The sequence below is a fragment of the Macrobrachium rosenbergii genome, chromosome 1 (genome assembly GCF_040412425.1).
Source record: "Macrobrachium rosenbergii isolate ZJJX-2024 chromosome 1, ASM4041242v1, whole genome shotgun sequence".
Classification (NCBI taxonomy): domain Eukaryota; kingdom Metazoa; phylum Arthropoda; class Malacostraca; order Decapoda; family Palaemonidae; genus Macrobrachium; species Macrobrachium rosenbergii.
The window spans coordinates 38,289,359-38,296,037 of record NC_089741.1 but is presented as its reverse complement, the minus strand read 5'-3'; positions in this window follow the sequence as shown (position 1 = coordinate 38,296,037).

The following is a 6,679-nucleotide window of genomic DNA, read 5'->3' as shown; positions in this document are numbered from 1 at the left end:
CTAAAAAGGATGGTAAATATATGGCAACAAAATACGGAAGTAAAAAGAGAATTCAGGAGCGTATTAAAAAAAAAATCCCTGAAACGCATAACGAGAGGTTTCAGACTTAATTAACCGGAGGGAAATCTTTATGACAGAACCGTCATTATAATTACAGCGAAGCCTAATTTGGATGCAATTCCGGGTTGCCTCGTGGAAAAAAGCAGGCTATACCTTATTACTGTATGTACTTCTAATTAACTGCAGTCTGTTCAAATAATGGGCAGCGATGGACCTGGTTTAACTGAATCAAGTAGAATTCTAATTGAAATGGTATTTTTTTCTTCCAGAATTAATCGTATAACAGGCCACAGGATATTGCTGGGTTCTCTTGGGCTGCCTGGGTCGGGATGTGTGTGTGTGTGTGTGTGTGTGTGTGTATATATATATATATATATATATACTGTATATATATGTATGTATATATGTATATACTGTATATATATATATTTATATATACATATATACTGTATATATATATTATATGTATGTATATATATATATATATATATATATATATATATATATATATATATATATACTGTATATATATTTATATATATATGTATATATAAAAATATATATATATATATATATATATATATATATTATATATAAATATATATTTATATATAAATATATACTGTATATATATAGTATATATATATATATATATATATATATATATATATATATATATATATATATATATATATATATGTGTGTGTGTGTGTGTGTGTGTGTGTGTGTGTGTCTCAAACTCTTTCAAAGAACAGAACCTCCTCGTCAGCAGATAAAATTAACCCCTGAGACATCCATGAGTCTCCGCGTATTGCCCGAGTGTATATTATTCACAAACCTTCGGAAAACAGCTTTCTGTTACGACGCAGAAGGCGAGAACAAAACTGAACATAAGGTATTTGAAACCGTTCGAATGTTTCCTGCAGTTTAACCTTTCTGTAAATATGGCGCAAGTTTTAATCTTGATTTTCCCTTTGCGCCAAACATAACAAAATGTTTTAAACATTTGTTTTTCCACGACGAAGATTAAGCTAGCATAAAGAAATATAAATAAAAGTGTTGAAAGCTGAGATTAATTCAGGAAGTGAAGTCTCAGCAGGGGATTCGAACACGTCTCCTGAATAATTCACACATCCATTAAGAAAGCGTTTTTGAGTTACCCCATCATCCGAGTGAACAGGCCACGTTAAAGATGGCCGAAGGGTGATGCAAAGGAGAATGTTAGTTTTTTGAAAGCCAGTTGGATCTGGGATTGCAGTTAAAAGGATTTGGTAAGCCTAAGTAAATAGGCCTGTCAAAATTAGTTTTAAGCAAATTTTATTTACATATTTATTGAAAAGTAATTTTAAAGGATCCTCTGAAAACATGATTTTTTCTGAGCAATATGAAATTGAAATTCAATTTCAATTCAACCTTCAGCTGAGAAAATTTTATACCAATGTTGTATTATTTTTCTTAACCAAACGAAATAATATTTTCTTACATTTAACTGAACAATCAGTTGAAGAAAAATATTAATATTGATTTTCGGTTATGAAATATATAGTAAATATTTATTAAAAATCCAGCACTGGTCAATTTCAAAATAATTCTAAAAAGTTATCACAACACTTTTTCACAAGTACACATTTGAACATATTATTTTTATTTATAAAAGTAATTTGGGAAATTGTGAAACTGACACTTCTTGGAAAAACAAGCAAGAAATGCGCCGAAGTTTCTTCGGCGCAATCAGGTTTTCTGTACAGCGTATAACAAGGCCACCGAAAATAGATCTATCTTTCGGTGGTCTCGGTGTAATGCTGTATGAGCCGCTGCCCGTGAAACTTTAACCACGGCCTGGTGGTGGCATATCCTATATCGTTGCCAGATGCACGGTAATGGCTAACTTTAACCTCAAGTGAAATGAAAACCACTGAGGCTAGAGGGCTGCAATTTGGTATGTTTGATGATTGGAGGGTGGATGATCAACATACCAATTTGCAGCCCTCTAGCCTCAGTAGATTTTTAGGTCTGAGGGTGAACAGAAAAAGTGCGGGCAGAGTAAAGTGCGGACGGACAGACAAAGCCGGCACAATAATATTCTTTTACAGAAAACTAAAAAGGTCTTGTTATTATCAGTGTATTAAAAAAGAAACATTATGACTCATATCATCACTAATTATATAATCTCCATTTCATCATAACATCACTAACATCATCATTATCATTATCATCATCATACCCCCAAAATCCACGTAACCCAGAGGGCCTCTGTGAAATCCCCCCTAAACCCTGCCCCCCACCAAAAAAAAAATCATCTCTCTTGTCACTTATCTTTCACCAATCTCCACCTATCTCCAGGCCCCCAGGGCCTTTCGAATTTGCGAAAAACATTTTGGTATTTGTTATTAAATAATAAGAATAGTCCTGTTATGCTGTTGTTGTTCTTTGTTCTCCAAAAACAAATAACAGTAGGCTTGGTATTCTGTTATTGTTCTTTGTTCTCCAAAAACAAATAACAGTAGGCTTGGTATTCTGTTATTGTTCTTTGTTCTCCAAAAACAAATAATAGGAGGCTTGGTATTCTGTTATTGTTCTTTGTTCTCGAAAAACGAATAAAAGTAGGCATAGTATCGCTCTGTCACTGTTCTTTGTTCTCCAAAAAGAGATATATATTCAGTATTGGCGTCTCTGGTTTTAATTACAACTTTCCGAGCTATGAATGAATTTGGAGGACCGGAAATGAACGAATTTTCGTGGGTCCTGGCTAATGGGGTATCGGGCTGAAGGAAATGTCCCGGTAATACATATTATAATAAATAAAAATAAGAAGTAAACAGACAATAATATTTTTAAAGTGAAAATGAGAGATAAATTTTAAGGAGGTGGACAGCTGAGTGGGAAAATATTTCCATATAATAATATATATGTATATAAATATAAATAAATATATATATATAGTATAGTATATATATATATATATATATATATATATATATATATATATATATATATATATATATATATATATATATATATATTTTCTCTTGTTTATCTTATTATTACTGAGGAAGATGGCAGGGGGTCACAAGAAGGCAAGAGAATTAATAGAATGGTTTCCATTCCCGCTTCCAATTTCCTCCCTACACTTCCAACTTCCTCTTCAATTGATCGACTTCAAGACGCGAGGCCGACGTCTCTCTCTCTCTCTCTCTCTCTCTCTCTCTATTATATATATATTATATGTACATATTCAATAAAATTCCACATTGTTACTCAATATCTTCACCACACATACAATTATTTATTGAAAATCTTTATACGTAATCTAATATTAAAAAAGATGTCAATAGAAATATTATTCTATTTTTATTGCACAGCTTACAAGTCCAAACACTCTCATACAGTCCTATATATATATATATATATATATATATATATATATATATATATATATATATATATATATATATATATATATATAAGTATATATATGTATATATATGTATATATATACTGTATATATATATAAATATATATATATATATATATATATATATATATATACATATATATATGTATGTATATATATATATATATATATATATATATATATATATATATATATATATATATATATAACACACAAATAAATTCCAATTCTTCGAACTTTCTATTTTGAAAGTATTACAGAGAAAGTATTCCCGTGGCTAAAAATATCACTATACAGCGAATATCATTCTTAATATTTAACTGAAAAAGAAATTATAAACCTCTTGGAAATTCAATATGGCGAATATCATTTTTCTTAACTTACAGATATTCCAAGAATAATCATTCTTTTTAGTTTTTTGTAAGAGAAAACTATTGTGCCGGATTTCTCTGTCCGTCCTAACTTTTTCTGTCCGCACTATTTTCTGTCCGCACTTTTTCTGTCCGCCTCAGATCTTAAAAAAACTCCGAGGAGGGTTAGAGGCTGCAAATTGGTGTTGATCACCCACCCTCCAATCATCAAACATACCAAATTGCAGCCTTCTAGCCCCTGAGTAGTTTTTATTTTATTTAAGGTCAAAGTTGGCCATAATCATGCTTCTGGCAACGATATAGGATATGCCACCAACGGGCCGTGGTTCAAGTTTCATGGGCCGCGGCACATACAGCATTATACCGAGACCACCAAAAGATAGATCTATTTCCGGTGGCCTTGATTATACGCTGTAGCGGCTGTACGGAAAACTCGATTGCGCCGAAGAAACTTCGGCTAATTTGTTCCTTGTTTAATTTACAGATATGCCATGGGAATTCAATTGTTTTATTTACAGAGATTCCATGAGTATAATTACGGATGTTCCGAGTATATTCGCTTTACTCACAGATATTCGGAGAATATTCACCCTATTTTACTTACGAATATTCACCCTTTTTTACTTACGAATATTCACCAGGTTACTGACCTTCTCCCCGCCCCCACCACCGCTCCAGGAAAGTAGAACGACTGCCCAATCCCACAGTTTATAAATGATCGTGCAAATCAAAGGTATTTGATGTATCCAAAGAACGTTTTTAAATTTTTATAGACCGAAATTTCAGCCATCAAAGGATGACGATTAAAAAAAAAAAATTGCTGAAATGCTCCGAGCGGATTTGAAAGGTATTACCGAGATATTTCAATTTTTGTTTTGTGGTTGTTAGCGAATGATTAAACCGTCCTCAGGATCCGTCTACTTTTAAAATAACATAGCGAATTATTATTTTAAAAATTTGAAGGGGTTTGATGAGTATTTTGCAGGGCACACGGTTCTCTCTCTCTCTCTCTCTCTCTCTCTCTCTCTCTCTCTTGAATATTTCAATATAATATGGTATCCACACTACCAAAAGGATATTGCACAAATAGAGAGTGTACAAAAGTCCTTTACAGCTAGAATAGAAGAAGTTAAGGACCTTGACTACTGGGAGAGACTACAGTTCTTAAATTTATATAGTCTCGAAAGGAGAAGAGAACATGGAAACAGATAGAAGGAATTACCGAAAACATCATGGAGGTTAAAATATCAGAAAGAGTAAGCAGAGGTAGATTAATGGTGCCCAAACTATACCAGAAAAAGGAAAGCACACAGGACATTAATCCACCACGCACCAGCATCGATAATGCAGCGTCTATTCAGTGCGCTACCAGCTCATCTGAGGAACATATCAGGAGTGAGCGTAGATGTGTTTAAGAATAAGCCTCGACAACATCTAAGATGCATCCCAGACCATCCAAGATTGAAGATGCAAAATATACCGAAGATGCGTTAGCAATTCCCGGTAGACATCAGAGGTGCCTCACACTGAGGGACCTGGGGCAACCCGAACGAGCTGTAAGGTCTGTGAGGTGTCTTCTCTCTCTTCTCTTCTCTTTCTTCTTTCCTCTCTCTCTCTTCCCTTCATTCTTCGCTGTCCATTGGTCAATCTGTCAACCTGTCATCTGTCTTTCAATATCTCCATCAAGTTTGCCAATCAGCGTTTCGTCCGCCACTCAAGAATCGGTCGATCGAGAAGCGATCATTCATGATTCGTGTCAGAGCACGTCAGCGCGCGCGTGCGCTGTGCACTGCGCACGCAATGGCAACATCAGTCAGGGTTTTTCCTCTTAAATATTCTTCATTGCAAAATCGCCAGCGCTTTGCTTTGGAAATAAAATGAATAAATAAAAAAGGTTACGGCTTTTCATGAATAGGGGTTTCGATCTGTTTACCTGTCCTTGTGGTTACCCGTAATCAAGGTCATACCTGTACAGGGGTAATGCCCGTACTCATTACCAGCTGCGTGGAGAGAGAGAGAGAGAGAGAGAGAGAGAGAGAGAGAGAGAGAGAGAGAGAGAGAGAGAGAGAAAAAAAAATATTTGAGGTCTATACTTAGGTGGGACTTTTTTGGTTTTAATGTGAAATCTGATGAGAGAGAGAGAGAGAGAGAGAGAGAGAGAGAGAGAGAGAGAGAGAGAGAGAGAGAGAAAGAGAGAGAGAGAGAGAGAATATTTGAGGTCTATACTTGGCTGGGACTTTTTTGGTTTCAATGTGAAATCTGATGAGAGAGAGAGAGAGAGAGAGAGAGAGAGAGAGAGAGAGAGAGAGAGAGAGAGAGAGTGCCTCTTCACTGGTCAGTAAAATTCGTCATTAAATATCATTTATATCCAATATGACGCTGAGGAGGTTGGGGGGAGGGGGGAGGGAGTGGGTTGGCTATATGCCCTTAACACTGATGATGAGCTGTTATGGCAAACGACATTTTTATCTGGTGGTTAAAAGCAAGTTATGGTCTTGTTATTAACCACTACTTGTGGTTTATGGCTCCTTTAGACCTACATCAACACGAGCAGTTTGTCTGGGGAACATATGGTGCCAGACTTATAGTTAATTACAGGTAGATTTTGGAGTTAAGTAAAATTTGAAGACGTAGTTAATTTAAAACCTAATGCTTGGCCTACCAGATAATAATAGATTTTTTCTAGAATTAATTAAAATATGAAGAGGTAATTAAAACTAATTCCTGGCCTCCCAGATAAGTACAAATATTTTTTAGAATTAATTAAAACATGAAGAATTAATGAGTTAATTAAAACCTACTTAACTAAAATATTAAGAGTTAATTAAAAACC